The sequence below is a fragment of the Ictalurus punctatus genome, chromosome 6 (genome assembly GCF_001660625.3).
Source record: "Ictalurus punctatus breed USDA103 chromosome 6, Coco_2.0, whole genome shotgun sequence".
NCBI classification, from domain to species: domain Eukaryota; kingdom Metazoa; phylum Chordata; class Actinopteri; order Siluriformes; family Ictaluridae; genus Ictalurus; species Ictalurus punctatus.
The window spans coordinates 29,418,887-29,435,429 of NC_030421.2; the positions used below are offsets into that span (position 1 = coordinate 29,418,887).

A 16,543-nucleotide genomic window follows, 5' to 3' on the forward strand; every position below is an offset into this window, starting at 1 on the left:
ATACAGCTGAAAGTCTGTAAATATTGACAATAAACTTGATTTGCAATGGGGGTTGAATAATTTGATAAATGTTACAGAAAAACGTTTGTATATCAGTAAAGAAAGCAGCGTATTACGTAAGAGACACTTTTCAGACAAAAGACATAATGACGGCTGCTGGCTTTTGCTGCAAAAATAAGAAGCGAGTCAAACCGTCCAAGTCTTCAGAAGAACTGTGGCTGGTTCTGCAAGATGCTCAATAAATCTTAATTTCCTTATAAAACTGCACAAACTGTACCTGAGAGTACCATTTTTTTGTAAGCAAAGGGTCATCACAACAAATACCGACTTAGTTTCATTCATTTCTCTTTACCACTCTTGTAAATGTAGAAACATTTCATTATATTTTGAAGGCATCTTTGCTGTACAGCATTTCTTTGCATGTGCCTAACACTTTTACACACGTTTCTTTTTTTTTTAAAGAAAAAGAAAAAAAAAAGAAACTTGCTGTGACAAATTGTGCCAAAACATTTCCCAATCTATGTAACTGGCCTAACATGTGGGTGAATTATTTTTGGGGTATGACTTCTAATGTGCTATATAATTCTATATGTACATAGAAATATGCATCTACATAATTCCTAAATAGCATGTACATTTCAGAATCATAAGGTAGTATCATCCTGCATAAGAAGTGCACAACAACTTGGCATGGCAAAGAAAATATTCCTGGAGGAAAATTCTTTTTTTTATTTTTTTGCATGGAATAAATAAAAATAAATAAATGAATAAAAACTATACCATGATGGCACTCAAATAAAATACAATAAATAAATAAATAAATAAATAAACACAGCAACTGATGTATATGTATATACTGATAAATGTAATTTTTTTTTTTCATTTTAACTAAATAAAATCACCGAGATCAATTTTTGAATAGAAATGTTTGACTGTTCTGGACTGGATACCTATACAGGATTTAGATACTAGATTTATTATTATTATTATTATTATTATTATTATTATTATTATTATAAGATTAGGGGACATTTTGGATTGAAACTTCGCTTGAATCACTTTAATGAACGCGCTATATATTGTTTTGCTAACTGATCCTACAATACACAATGCGCGCGCGCGCGTGTGTGTGTGTGTGTGTGTAAGAGACCTGAACACTCTCTGAATGCTGTTTGAGAAGGATAAGGTTTAAGAAAATGAAACGTGACAGCTACAAGTTCCCAGCTGCAGCTCCGCCGCTGTGCGTTAACCCGCGAGCACCGCTCTGATACATTGTTGTTATGATTGTTTCCGCTCGCGCCGGCCATTCGTCAAGTATTTCCCCGTCGCTTTCAGCACAATTAGAGCTTTTCACAGCAGAAACGAGTTCGAGTACAAATCTCTTCTCACCTAGTCTCCTCCCAGGGCAGCAGTTTCTCCGCTCCGCGCCAAAGAGACGTACTTAAATTTCCATCCGAGCGAAAAGACTCAACCGCGCACAAATTCCGCCATACTGGATTGTGGCGGAATATATCACGTGACGCCTCCCGCGTTTCTTCGAGCGGGCGGGGTTTGTGCAGGGGCGGGGCTCAGAGAGTGAGTCCTGCCGTGTGGCGCAGAGAGTGCGCTAGAATAAGAGTTTAAAGACGCGCTTTTTCTTTTTTTTTGCAATTAGTGAAGCGCAATAGAACCAGGAAATGTTATTTTTTTAAACCTTCGAGGTGTTTACTATCTACATATGAAGGAAAAAAGTGTATGTGTTATTCTAAAGAAGCATGACAAGAAAGCCATTTTTATGATAGATAATTTAGGGCTGCAAGTTTTGGTCAGTTGGGACTCATATTGGTTTCGGCTTTTACTGTCTTCAGTGACGAATTTAAAAATGTTATTTATTTGCAGAATAATTATTCATTATTTCATTGATTCATTCATCTTCAGTAAGCACTTTATTGTAGACTTGGTGGATCTGGAGCCTCTCCCCGGAACACTGGGCCTCAGTCAATCCATCTCAGGGGCCCCTGCACATGCACCTTCACACCTAGGGGCAAGTTAGCATTTAGCATCCTGCATACATACAGTCAGGGAAATAAGTATTGGACGCATCAACATTTTTTCAGTAAATAAACTACTTTTTCGGGCGCATGCTGGCTTATTGGTTAGCACGTTCGCCTCACACCTCCAAGGTTGGGGGTTCAATTCCCACTGCTGCCCTGTGCGTGCGGAGTTTGCATGTTCTCCCCATGCTGCGGGGGTTTCCTCCAGGTACTCTGGTTTCCTCCCCCAGTCCAAAGACATGCATGGTAAGCTGATTGGCGTGTCTGTAGTGTATGAATGAGTGTGTATGTGATTGTGCCCTGCGATGGACTGGCACCCTATCCAGGGTGTACCCTGTCTTGTACCCCATGCTCCCTGGGATAGGCTCCCTGTGACCCTGAAAAGGATAAGCGGTATAGAAGATGGATGGAAACTTCTTTTTCTTAGCATGTTCAGTACTTTTTTTCCTGTGTCATTCCTCTTTATTACACATAACTTAATTTATGTACTTTAATGTTGTGAATTCTTTATATTTCCGGATTTCTTGAGTTAATACTGATGTCTGGTGAAAATTTTGTGTGAGTAGCCTCATTGGAAATATGTTTACTGAAAAAAATGTTGGTGCATCCAATACTTATTTCCCCACTGTATATTTGAGAGGTTGAAGGAAATCAGAGAACCTGTAGGAAACATAGGGAACACTGGGAAAACCTAGAAATATATTATATGCCAAAATATACCTAAAATTTGCTTGCAAATTTATCATTTGTAACAGGCTTACAGTCCCGTCTGAAAGTATCGGAACGGCATTGGAACCAATTATTTTGTTCTTGCTATACACTAAGGCATTTGAGTTTGAGATCAAAAGATGAATATGAGTCCATCATTATTTCAGCTTTCATTTCCTCATCTTTACATCTAGAGTTAAACAACTTAGAACATGGCACCTTTCATTTGAGCCCACCAATTTTTCATGTGATCAGAAATACTGGGACATGTGACTGACAGGTGTTTCTTGTTGGCCAGGTGTGCCCTGATAATTTGACTGTTTAAACGATTAACAGCACTAAATCTCTACTCTTTCACCTTTGAAAGCTGCATTTGTTGTTAAAAAGGATAAACCATCATGAAGACCAGAGAGCTGTCTATGGGAGACAAGCAAACCAATTCTTCAAACAGAAGCTGAGAAAAGAGGGACCTTGCCATTCCAGTACTCTTGGAGGATACTGTATCTGCATGTGCCATGTTCACCTATGTTTTTACATATGCTAAAGAAAGACTTAATACATAATCTCTCCTGTGTGTTACATGCTAAATTATATATTTAGTATTTTCACAGGTCACTAGGCTCCCTGTTTTAGGATTACTTATGTCTGTGTCATACATGATTATTATTTTAATATCTCAAGTCCGCTCATCCAGAGAGGTTTATATATAACATATGATCACTCTCTCTCACACATAGACACACACACACATATTCACCTATATACGACATCTCAGGCAGCACTGTGGCGCAGTGAGTATTGTTGGTGCTTCACGGCTCCAGAGTCCACAGTTTGATTCTTAGCTTGGATTAGTGTCTGTGTGGAGTTTTGTATGATCTCGCCGTGTCCGTGTGATGTTCCTCCAGGTTCTCCCAAAAACATTCATATTGGTGGACGGTCTATGCTAAATTGCCCTTAGGTGTGAATATTGAATGTGTTTGCAAGGTGATTGGGATCCCATTTAGGATGCATTCCCATAAAGTGTTCCTAGGATAGGCCCCCGAATCCACAGCAACCCTGACCAAGATAAAGCGCTTACTGAAGAAGAATGAATGATGAATGAATAAATGAATGAATGTGAAATCTCAGTTGTACATGCTACATATTGTTGCTAAATATTCTGAAAAATGTAAACTGCCAAACAAATCAAGTACACCTCCAAAACATGCATGAACACAATATTCCTCAAAATATGTAGTCTCCGTATTTTTAATCTCATATTAAATGTACGTATCTTACTGCAATGCAAGCTAGACAAAATTCTGGCTATCAGTAGTACATTTGTGTGCGCTGCTCTCTGGGCACTGCAGGATTTTCCATTAAGCAGCCTTCACATTGGCTAAGTGACAATGATCATTTTCTTGCAAATTTAATTGGTTTAATTATTCTCTGTGAAAGCTCCAACAAATCATAAATAGACCACTCAAGCTAACATGTCACGTTCTCTGAACAAAAACAAACAAAAAAAACACTTGAAAACAGAAAACAAACAATATGCACTACAAAGTACAGAGACAGTCATTTTTTTTTTTCTTCAGTTGAGTTATTTTTCTCAGTCATTCTTATCTCCGAGAAAGAACACACTGCAGTGAGCTGATAAAAGAAATTCACTCACCTGCTGATAAAGTTAGACTTGCTGGTGGTGAAAGCTGATTAAGTGAACTGCACTGGTCGAGTGGAAATGATTGCAGCTGTGTAAAACTGGGCAGTTGTCAAACACACAGCCTGAAGAAAGCAGCTGATGTTTCACATTCACACACACACACACATACACACATACACACACTAATTCATCATTCCAATGTACACACATGCTCCAATGTGTACAGACATGCCACTATTCAATGCTCAGGTCAGTATGTTTTGAGCTGGCATGACACACGTCATCTGCTCTGTGGTTATGTTGTGAGTTTGAATCTCAGAACAGTCAGACTGCCACTGTTAGACCTTTGAGCAAAGCCATTAACCCTGGGATTGTATTCAACCTCACTTGCAAGTCACTTTAATTGAAAAAAAAGAGGACCTGTACATTGTATACAATACAATTCATAGTATATGATCCAGGAGCTTGTTGTTTAGAAACTAGAAAACAGCAAGTACATATAGATATATGCATGACTGCGTACAAGGTTCAATCCTATCCTAAATACATAGGTTTGGCATGTATACAATGTGGTTTTCCTTAAAGTACTTAAAAAAACAAGCCCATAGATGGTTTAACCACTAGCTGTGTGCGTGTGTCCAGGGTATACTCCATGCCTGCCAAGACTCATATATCACAACCTTAAACTAGATACGAATTAACAGACAGTGAATGAATACATTAATGAATATATTACGTTCTTAAATATCAAGTTATTAAACTGAGTATAGACTACTTGTAAGCTGTGGTTTTGGTGAATGAACCCTACTAAGACATGCCTAGAATGCTAATGCAAGAGATAAAATGGACATGCAACGTGACTGACAGACAAGTAGAGAGGTCTCTTTGTCTTGATTGGTTTGATATTGGTCAGTGCCTTAACTAGACTCAAAATTTTAGTGCGGTCCACAAAATGTTTTTTAGTGATCTCATCGATTCTACTGAATGTACAGAATGTTTGATTGTCCACGTCTTAACCAAAACAGATGAGTTCCTGGTGTTTTCCATAAAACCCTGTATGTACACTCACTCCAGTTTCTACCATAGCTGGCTTGACCGCAGTTGTAGAGTTTCATGTGAGCTAAACGTAATGGGAACATCACTGTTTCCATACTGAATTTGGCAACTGGATTCTAGGAGAAGGAAGAAAACTTCCAGCCCTCGTTGTCCTCATAGTTAGTTACAGCCATGATATTAGTGGTCCATATCATTTGTTTTTTTTTTTCCCCCCACACAAGAATAAAGAAAGCTTGGGGCACCACAGAGAACGAAGTTTCTCCTCTGAGGAAATATTTTATTATAGGTGGCCAAGTGTGTGAAGAATATCACTGATAAAAATGCTAAAACGGGGTGTGACTTAAAACTCACTCACCCCAACTTTAATTATTTTTAGAGGTATATGTGACGCGTATAGACATTTACTATATGTACCCCTAATCTCTATGCCAAATAGTATATTCTAAATAGAGAACAAATTCATATGCAGCATTTATTTGTTCAGACCCAAAATACACCAACCCATTTTGTCTCAGTTTATCTTTTTAATTGGTGATAAAGACACACACGCATACACAAATCCAGAGTTAAACAGTGCATGTGATCAGGGAATAGGGGAGCTTATGGGTGGGGGCAGGAGCTCTGCGTCTTCGCTCTGCTCCAGGTGCTAATTAGATTACACTAAATGTAGGAATTGTTTACAGTCTAAAAATGAGCCTGTCACTTTTTCGAAAACCGCACAGGGCTTTAAGGATCCAGCTGGTATTTGTCACTGTAATTAAGCAGAATGACTCTGCTTTCTCCAGTGAGAGCACACAGAGTTGCCCACGCCTGAGACGCCTCTACTTAATAATATCACTTCAGATACAGTCAGGTCCATAAGTATTTTGACAGTGCCAGAAAATTATTTCATAATTTTGCCTCTGTACACAAGCACAGAGGATTTGAAATGAAGTAATCAAGGTATGATTGAAGTGTAGATTTTCAGCTTTAATTCAATAGGTTTTACAAAAATATTGCATTAACCGTTTAGGAATTACAGCCATTTTCACAGACTCAAAAGTAATTGGACAAACTAACATAATCATAAATATTAGGATTATTTTTAATACTTGTATGCAAATCCTTTGCAGTCAATGTCTGCCTGAAGTCTGGAACCCATGGACATCACCAAATGCTGAATGTCTTCCCTTGAGATGCTTTGGCAGGCCTTTACTGCAGCTGCCTTCAGTTGTTGCTTGTTTGTGGTTCTTTCAGTAAGTGAAAAGCATGGTCAATTGAGTTGAGGTCATCGGACATTTAAAAACATTTAATGCCTTAACATTTATTTGCCTTAAGAAGTTATTTGCTTGCTTTTGCTGTACGTTTTGGGTCATTATCCATCTGTACTGTGAAGCGCTGTCCTATCAGTTTTGCAGCATTTGACTGAACCTGAGCAGAACATATGGTTCTATACACTTCAGAATTTATCCTTCTACTTCTATCAGCAGTTGCATCATCAATTAACACCACTGACCCTGTTCCATTGGCAGCCATACATGCCCATGCCATAACACTTCCTCCACATGTGACAGATGGCAGATGATGTGGTATGCTTTGTCTCATGAGCCATTCCTTTCCTTTTCAATATTCTTCTCTTCCCATTATTCTGGTACAAGTTAATTTTGCATTAAAACTGGTCAGGCTTTATTTATTTATGTATTTATTGAAGTCTATAATGACATTTCTTTTCTTAAGTGCTACCAATGGTTTGGGGTAAACCGAATGTATTTACATTCATGAAGGTGTCAATTGATTGTACATATAGACAATGATATGCCTACCTCCTGGAGAGCGTTCTTGACTTGGCTAGATGTTGTGAAGGGGTTTTTCTTCAACAAGAAAAGAATTCTGTGATCATCCACTTTCGTCGTCTTCCAGACCTTTTGGTGTTGCAGAGCTCGCCAGTGCATTCCTTCTTTTTAAGAATGTACCAAATTATCTATCTCTCTGATAGGCCTGTTTTGTTTTCAGCCTAATGATGGCCTCCTTTACTTGCATCAACACCTCTTTGGACAGCATATTGAGAGTTCCCATGAACAGCTACCAATTGCATATTAAACACTTGGAATCAACTCCAGACCTTTTATCTCCTTAATTTGTCATGAAATAACGAGGAAACAGGCCTCACCTGGCCATGAAATTGCTAATCAGTCAATTGTCCGATTACTTTTGAGCCTTTGAAAATGGAGGGACTATGTAAAAAAAATGGCTGTGATTCCTAATTGGTTAATGCAATATTTTTGTTCAACCCCTTGAATTAAAGCTGAAAGTCTACACTTCAGTCACATCTTGATTGCTTCATTTAAAATCCATTGTGGTGGAGTACAGAGCCAAAGATACAAAAATCATGCCGTTGTCCAAATACTTATGGACCAGACTGTACTTGAATCTGTCAGCTATGAAAAGTCAGAATGCACATGGGGCCATGACAGATGGTAAAACAAGGTGGTGGTGGTGGTGGTGGTGGGGGGGGGTGTACAATATGCACATTGTGGAATGACTAGATAAGTGGATATAAGATTGGCTATGGTTCTGAACTTATCTCTGTTCAGCAAGACTGAAAGAGTAAATGTTATGTTGGGATTTAGGATAGGTTTGCAGTATAATTATATGCTGTGGTAGCACATAGATGCATGCTTAATAGTGCAGTGAATCAAGTAAGTATAAGTAACGGATATCACTTTATGATCAGTGTAAATAACAACACCAATAATCTTTTCTTCTCAAAGAATGGAAAGGAATTAAGAACATGGGTGATTTAATTGTGAATTGGCTCACTGTTTATTTCTTTATCTAAATCATATTATTTATTAACTACTATGAATTATTTCAGTAACTACAGTAAAACTAATAGGAAAGGTGTATAGTTACAAGAGTGTGGAATGAAACTCTGGACCCGGGACAGCTCCTGGGACATTAAGAGGTAATGTTCCAGGAAATCATAATTATGTGATCATGCTTGTTTTACAAAGTGATTTGAAATATAGCTCAATCACAGACCCAGTGCTTAGTGAACTGCCCAGACAGCTTTCTTTACTATCTCTGAAACTTGAAACCTTGTGTCTGCTCATGTGTCAGACATTAATGTGTCAGACATTTCCTGTTCTGGTGCCATGATCCATGTAGGTTAGACATACCGTGTTCACAGGAGCAGGTAATTTACAACCTAAAATTAAAATATTCAAATGATTATGATTTCTAGTCTGGGAAACATCCATGTCCCGATACATTACTTTGATGGCAATCTTGTACATCCTTTTTTTCTTTAAAGGAAAACTCCTGTACATAAAAAAAAAACCTTTCACATTGCTTGAACTTTCATATAGATGGACTTAAATGATATCCGCTTAAACCCTGGGTGTACTTATTGAAATTGAGGCGCAGAACCTAATTTTACACTTCCATAATTAAAAAAAGAGAGACAGACTAGTGGTCAGATCATGTTCAAAAGTCTTCGTGTTATGTATCCATTCATTTACAAGGTTTTTCTTAATCCCCTGAAAACATTTCAGCAGTTTTGAAATCCCTTCTCAGGGTTGATTCAGTCACTCAGCGCTTTTTGTTATTCAGCATTTCAGTTTGATGTAGGATGTGGAGTTCCTTAGACCTTTTTATCTGCTCCATACTGTCCATGCAGTGTTTGTGTCAGCTCAGCTGACAGCCCCTCAGAGACTCCCACCACCACCGCCGGATATTTCAGTCCATTGCCGGTGGCTAGCTCCAGTGTTTGTGCTTGCTGCATACATCTGATTACATCAGTCAAGTTCCCCGCAGGTTTCTCTTATATAAGGGTGCCAATTAGCAGAGAAAGTAACAGGATTCAAACAGGCCACAACTTCCTAGAGCTAACGAGTGTCTGACAAGAGAAAGAAACAGCTCGTGGAATAAAGAGTCACAGAAGTAACAAGCATCTTTGAACACTTTGGATGTTATATAGTAAGTTTAATGAAGAAGACATGCTGAATGGTGGAATATGACAGATGTTATTTGGGTGGTGGTTTATCAAAACATATAAAAGAACACATGGTTATCATAATTGCTATAGCAACTATGCTGCTTAATACAAGCTGTATTTATACAAGTAAGTGACCTGTAATCTTATGCACTCCATTATGAGTCTAGGTGCACCTACCCTATATCTACACTTCATGGCTATGTTATAAGGTAAGTGTTCTACATAGGTTAGTTTATAAGTATTTAATTACAAACTGTAGCCAAACTGTTGCTATGCTGTTGCTTGTCTACTTCCATCTACACCATCCTTTAATGGAAAAGGACCATAGGACCACTGCTGATAAGATATTATTTGGGTAGTGATCCACCAGGTTCCCTTTGAGCATAGCTCAATCCATCATCCTTAAAAATACAAGAAAGGCAAGCATGAATACTCTTCTCTGCTGGCACCCAGATGGTGGAATGACCCTCCTCTGTCTGTCCAAACAGCTGAGTCACTGCTGTCTTCAATGAAGACTGAAGACCTGTGTCTTCACCAACCAATTAAATGAGCACAAAAGAAACTCGACTTGTGTGTTTCTGTTACAGTAACTCATACTTACTCCTGCCTAACAAGGATTTAGCTTGATATTATTCTTAGATTTTGACTTATTTAACTAGCATAAGGATAAAATGATAATGAGTCTTTATTGGTCAGCTATATAGTACAGCACAGTGAAATTCTTTTCTTCACATACCCAGCTTGTTAGGAAGTTGGGGTCAGAGCACAGGGTCAGCCATGATACAGCACCCCTGGAGCAGAGAGGGTTAAGGGCCTTGCTCAAGGGCCCAACAGCTGCAGCTTGGCAGTGCTGGGGCTTGAACCCCAGAGCTTCTGACCAGTAACCCAGAGCCTTAACCATCAAGCTACCACTGTCCACTGTTTCTGATGGTACACTACAGAACTTCTGGATAATGATGTCTTTATGCTTTAAATGTTAGTGCAAATGTTTCACTAATTTCTCCTCTCATTGTGTGGAGAGCCTTGCTCTCATGCCATCCATTTTTAGTCCATGCCATGTGGTTTTGTTTGTTATCACTTGCCTTGTTTTGTTTTTGGTCCCATATCTGCAATCATCCCGTTTTTGTTATTTTACCTGACTGTGCTCACCTGTCCTGAGTTCAATCTTTGATTAGTTTTGTTATTTATCTTCTTATTATTATTATTAGTTATTTATAACAAAACTGTTGTTTTTCTCCCTCCTCGCAATGTCTTGATGACTGTTATCATACATTTCTTGTTTCTTGTCTTGTTCCTCTAGTGTGTTGTTTCCCAGTCCTTGTTCTTTGTGTAGTATTTCCTGGCTGCCTGTTTCCCTTGATTTTTACAAGTGTGGATCATCCTGGTTTGTTGCTGTCTGCCTGTGTTCTGACCCCCACAATGGTAGACCTTCTTAGATTCAGTCAAATAAAGCCAAGAACCAGCTTTTGAATCCTGCCTCTAACTACAAAATATAAATTACACATCCCACAGACGGTGGTCTGTGGGATGTGGTACTATTAGTTTGAGAAAGAGACTACTAACAAAAAAAAGTCTCCAACTAACAGTGGTGCTGACATTGTTGAAGGGTAGATCCATCCAACCATCTTCTATACCGCTTTATCCTTTTCAGGGTCACGGGGAAAGCTGGAGCCTATTGCAGGGAGCATCAGGCACAAGGCAGGGTACACTCTGGACAGGGTGCCAATCCATCACAGGGCACACAAACATGTACACATTCACACATTACGGACACTTGGGACATGCCATCAGCATACCATGCATGTCTTTGGGGGAGGAAACCGGAGTACCCGGAGGAAACGCCTGCAGCACGGGGAGAACATACAAACTCCACACACACAGGGCAACGGTGGGAATCGAACTCCCGACCCTGGAGGTGTGAGGCGAATGTGCTAACCACTAAGCCACAGTGCGCCTGAAGGGTAGATAATATCCAATAATGTACAATAATTTAGCTCAGCTGATACACTCATTCAAGCGGTACCAAAAACAGTGTCACTGCTGAGAATGATCCACCCAAATAGTATCTGGTCAGTGGTGGCCTGGACAGGATATAAGGGGGATTGTCACGTAACGGGAATGCAGACAGATCCAATCGCAGTAAAAGTTTTATTTGAGAGGCAGGCAGACACATCATGGCTTGGGAGGTCTCGTCCTTGGCTTCAAACTGGAGCGTAGCATGTGAAGCCATTTCATCGGTTGCAGGCGTGAGCAGGTCTTGGGAGGCTGTCTCATCAGCCTCTGGCTTGAGCATGGCATGGGAGGCTGCTCCATCTGCCTCTGGCAGGAACAGAACTTGGGAGGCCGTGCCGTCGGCCTTAAGCAGGAGCAGGACTTGGGGGGCCTCACATGACACATAAAGAAACAACCATTAACAAGACAAGGGAAGAGAAAGAGCATAAACCAAAACAAAACACACGTGTCGAAGAAAACAAAAACATGACAACCTGGAAGTTCATGCGCGCTAAATGCTCCAGCACTCAGCGCGAGGGGCAATCCATGACAGGGATGACAAACTCTTCATAAAGTAAATGGATACCTAGAAAGTGTGTTTCTATGGTAGGTTTACCTGATGGAAATCCTGCGAATATAAATATAATGACGTGTCTATATAATATTTGAAGCAACCAGTGACCATTTGTTATTACGCTGGGTATATTCTGCAAATACAACAGAATAACCCAGCTAGGGCAAAAATAAGCTGAAATGTGCAGCCTCTGAAATACTGCTTTACCGACAGTTGCAGCTTATTATCACAAGACCAATTTCTCTAAGGCTTACAAAAAGCATCCCCTGAGACTCTGGTGCTATCCGGATTCTCTGGCACATTTGTACACTGAGACTAATGCAATCAACACAGGGGAAGTGGAGAATCCTAAACCGTGAGCTTTCTTTGTGATATTGTGTACACAATGAACAAGTGAGATAAAAGAAAACTCTGCAGGTAATTAGATAAGATAATGGAGAAATTGTGTTGCTCCATTATTTTATCTAATTTCATCTTATTCAGTTTTTGCTACACAGAGGAAAACCAGGAGACGAGCAAAGTAAAGTTCTTGCACGTGCACTTCATCTCGGAAGTGTTGAGGTGTCAGTTCACCTCTGGGAAAGCGATCTTAATTGGGACCTGTGTTGCCACGTGTAGCTGGCCATGCAGAGCTGCCATCCTTATACTGCCACTTAGCAGAATAAAGAGACACAGAGACATCTTCATCTCAGATGAAAGAGGACAGCATAGGAGTGCTTTCTCTGTCTCAGTGTGTTAGTAGGATGGTTGAGACAGGAGTGACTGGAGTGGATTTCCGAACACCCAGCCACGCAACTACCCCCCCCCCCCCCCGACCTCTTCCAGGCTTTCTTTATTTCTCACAATCTTTCTCATTTTCAACACATATTCAGCCTTTGCCAGTCCCCTTAACAGTCAATCAACAGAGAAATGATAATATAATGCTTGCGATGGAATAAGGTTATAAATCAGAACACCATCATTCAATATCAGTCAGACTGGAGAGACTCTGAAACATCTGAGTGAATTTCAGTTTTTCTCAGTTTGGCAAAAATACAATTTTTAAACAATTTTTCCACTTACCCCAAATGTGGCAGGTCAGGCAAACAAAGCATGTTTGGTGTCTGGCATCTGTTTCTTTCGTTTTTGCACTCCAACTATGACGCTAATGTGGCTAACAAATATGGGAAGTAAATAACTGCCTCAAACCACATCCATTTCTTCAGTAATGTCATACAGACTTGAAGAGGTGGTTTAGGATACAGTGGGCTATATTCAGAGTGGACCCAAGCACAAGTAGTGTGGAGTTAATAAAGGAATTACATAGACCTCAGATGTAACTATGGACTTGCACGCTATTCGGACAGTCGCGCATGAGATACTAACACAGGGGTGGAGTCTGCTAGAGTTTGCATAGTTCAGGTACGTGCGACTCTGACCTTGAACTGAAGTTTATTTTCATTCTGGAGCATTAAGTCCAGCGACACTTTGTGACAGCTTTATGTAACCACAATATGTCACCCAGAAATCCATGTTTTGTGATGTAAACACACACAATAATGGAAGAATGGGATGCCAATCGAGGGCAAAATTAAATACGTAAATCTGGCATCTAATTAAATCATAGTATTGTTTCTTTAAAGGTGTAATAGTCGATTTTATTTCTTTATCGTATAAAAATATGTAAAACATAAATAAAAAAAAATAATGATTTAAGTCATGTCTTCAGCACAAGTGTATTAAGTGGCTGAGAAAACCCATTTAGAATACTGACTTACGGACCAGAATGCTTGTTTGTGTATGGATTGGCCTCTTGTCATTCATTTTAAAGACACACTACTCTACAGGTCCTTTGGATGGGGTGGAGCTTTGTGAAAATGGCTGGGAATGGGGGGAAAAAATTATTCAAATGTCGAACCCATCTACTTAACTGCTAATCTTACCTAATACACCTTTAAAGTTCATGAAATTTAATTTTCAAGAACATGATAGGCATCTTAATCAGAAATATTGCTTATCTCAGAGAATAAAATGTTTTATGGATACAATTATGACCATACAATATTTTTATATGGATACAGTTATGAATAACACTTAGACCAGTGTTCAGCAACCCTGTTCCTGGAGATCTGCCTATCACAAAGACTTTAGCTCCATAATCGTGCCCACCTGACCATCTAATTATTGCCTTAAGAAGTTCTTGAACAACTAAAATGGGTGTGTTAGATTTTGGTTGGAGATGGAACCTGCAGGAAGGGAGATCTCAAGGAAGAGGGTTGGTGACCACTGACCTACAGTGAAACATACACGCATAGCAGATGAATGTCCTTATCCTCAATTTAGTAAATTTGGTATCTCGTGGCTACATTAAGTTCAGCAAAATCTTGGCCCAGAATAAAAATAAATAAATACTCACACATTCACACACTCATTCACACCTAGACGCAGACATGGAAACATGCGAACATGTACATAGACAGCACTCTGAGCTCAGGATTAAATCAGAAATCCTGTTCACCTGTGCCTCCCTATAGAGTGCTGCAGGAATGAGTCCTAATACCCGAAATGAGTTAGCATTTTAGCACTTCCGGATCCATCGTAATGAAGTCCGTAGATTTTTTAAATGGGTTTTTGGTTAAATGCCTGAAATAAGGCCTGTGGTTAACACAAGCTCCAGATATTTTCACGTTATATTCTATGACATAAAATACATCTGTAATACCCCACATTGTGATTTTCTTAAGCTTTTACGTGTCTTCAAAAAGGTGGTTGCTAACCAGTGGCTAAATGGTACTACAGAGGTTGTCAGGGACAAAACTAATCTACTACAGCTTCATTGTGTTTATACTTGCGCTCTTGCAAACTATTCCATCTCAAACTTTCAAACTAGTAGATTTATCAATGTATAGTATTTTCCAATACAACAATTGTAGAGGTTTTTTTTTTAAAAATATAGATTGAAAGAGTTGTCGGAAGCTTAGTGCTGGTGACAGTGAATTCATGCGCCCGTCGTGTAGTTCGTTTATAGCCTTTAGCTTTTTACTTCTGGTGATTTGTATGTAAGCTTCAAAATTCATAAAAGTTGTGTTCTTTTGTGAAGATTATCTTGATGAACAAAATGTGCAAAAATCATAAACTTTTGCTGGTCACAGAGCTTATTTACAGCAATAATCCAAAAGCCAATGGAAAAATCCTATTGGCTTTTTGTCAAGGGAACCAGGGTGATGCCTACTTCTGGGTTGGCCTACAAAAATACATCATCCCTGCAGCAGTCTAGTGTAAACTTGAATTTGTAAATATGGACGATCCCTTTTAATGAAACAATTAGATTTGTAATTCCAGTGTATAACTAAAGACCAAAATCCAGACATTAAACATGTCCTGGTTAAATTTGGCTTAAGTATAACTGTAAATTTGATTAACTACAACAATGTTCTAGTCGTGTTATTTAGTAATCATGTGGCACTTCTGCTTGCTTGTCTTTGAAAGTCCGCACAGTGCGTCACCACTACCCACAACCCCAGCCTGCTTTCATTTCCTACTTCATGTCAGACAGCACATTGTTATTCCGTCTAACAAACACACACACAAACACACACAGGGTCATTTATTGCTGTAGTGGCCTGATCTTGAGGGCAACTAGAGGACCCATACCTGTCAAACTTTCATCATGGGTCTGCTTGTCCACTGACCCCTCAGACCCTGTCAAATTTAGTACTGTTTCTCTAACACTCCATGAGTTCATCTTTTGTCATCCAGAACAATAACGAACCGCCCTCTGGCCGCCAACGCAATAAGCCAAGAGATTTATTATTATGCTGCAGCATTGCTTCTGTGTGCTCAGTGCTTAAAGCTAGTCAAGCTGCTTTCAACAGCCATGAAAGGAAATCACTGTCCTGTCAATGCCAAACATGTGCAGGTTTCTATAAAGACTCCTTAACTGCCTCACATGCTCTTCGAAGGCAAAATGGACTGCATAAGGTTATAGAAAAATGTCACGCCATTCACATTTATCTCTGGAAGCAGACTTTAACCCACCATGAAAAATCCTGCAATCTTAATTCCATAGTACATAGGAAAGGAGCAACAGTGTAGTTAATGTGTGCCATGGACATGGGTACTGCATTTTCTTTGTTAATTTGTATTCAGCGGCAGACTCCCTCTCCTTAAGGTCCTTTCGATGAAAAGGATGGGTGCACAGATACAGTTGTTATGCTATTGCCGAGACGAAACCCACATTGCTGCCACGATCCACTGACACCAGAGAGATCAGCTTTTGTGTGGAAACATCTTAAATTATGTACTTTTCTGCCAGCACAAATGAAGTGAGCTGAGGCTATGGTATCCATAGTAACAGTGGATTGTCATGTATTATATAATTACGCTGGTGTGTTTACACCCCCTGGACAAATCACACACGGACAAAATTTATTTTGTATAGAGGATGTGTTTTAAAGGAATGATTTGGAGGGTCAGCTCCAGAAATGTGTAACCATGAACTCACAGTATAGATGTGGTTAACTTGTCTCTAACCTTCAGGGCTGTGTTATGAACTGAATGTGTGCAACATAAGAAATAAGTTG

General features: G+C 39.4%; 1 protein-coding gene across 4 annotated transcripts in view; it reads right to left on the reverse strand.

Moving 5' to 3' along the window:
• The window catches only part of hdac4 (histone deacetylase 4), a 205,109-nt gene extending 203,595 nt beyond the window's left edge, over nucleotides 1-1,514 (reverse strand). For 3 of the 4 annotated variants that reach the window (XM_053681100.1, XM_053681097.1, XM_053681098.1), the window contains exon 1: nucleotides 1,390-1,513. The gene's annotated coding sequence lies outside the window, so the exon portion shown is untranslated. Of the gene's footprint in view, nucleotides 1-1,389 lie in introns of all 4 variants that reach the window. The other variant, XM_053681096.1, reaches the window with a different exon arrangement.
• Between the last annotated feature and the right edge of the window lie 15,029 nt (nucleotides 1,515-16,543).